This window comes from Penaeus monodon, chromosome 6 (assembly GCF_015228065.2).
Source record: "Penaeus monodon isolate SGIC_2016 chromosome 6, NSTDA_Pmon_1, whole genome shotgun sequence".
NCBI lineage: Eukaryota > Metazoa > Arthropoda > Malacostraca > Decapoda > Penaeidae > Penaeus > Penaeus monodon.
In genome coordinates, this window is record NC_051391.1 from 10742851 (window position 1) to 10743516 (window position 666).

A 666-nucleotide genomic window follows, 5' to 3' on the forward strand; every position below is an offset into this window, starting at 1 on the left:
CTAGGGTCAAGCAGGCACTGTTCAGTCGGTAGCGCATAGGTCCCGCGACTGCCATCAGTACTGTAATAGTGGCTGCGTATATTTCCTCACTACCCCTGTGGCTGTTGGGAGATTTTGAGCCCCAACTATAGTTTTCCCTCGTTGGACTCCATGGTGGGGGAGTGAGGAAATGAAGAATTCTAAGTTGTATGATTTCTACAAATTTACAAAGATCTAGCTTTCTCCCTGACGACCTACGCAGTCCCCTGGCCATTCCCTCTGGAACATCACATGTTGTCACTCTAGAACCTTTCCAGAATGAAAAACATAATGGTTCCCGGGCTCCCAAACCAGGTAAGAAGGAGAAAATTCCTCCTCAATCCATTAGCGAAATCTTACCTGGTAAATATGAAAGTATCTCATATAGTAAGTACCTAGTACTGAAGACCATTGATGGTGTATCAATCATGGATCTTGATATTTTGAAGTACATCGGAAAATAGTTGAGGTGAGTCAATGTGATCCTCGCATCACCCCACAGTGAGATGGTAACCTGACAGTAGAGGTTTCGTCACCAGACGAGAGTGACCGTCTGCGTGCAATATGCAACATTCTTGGGGCTCAAGTTTCATGTTCTCATAAAACACTCAATCAGTGTAAGGGAATTGTCTTTTCCTAAGACCTGAT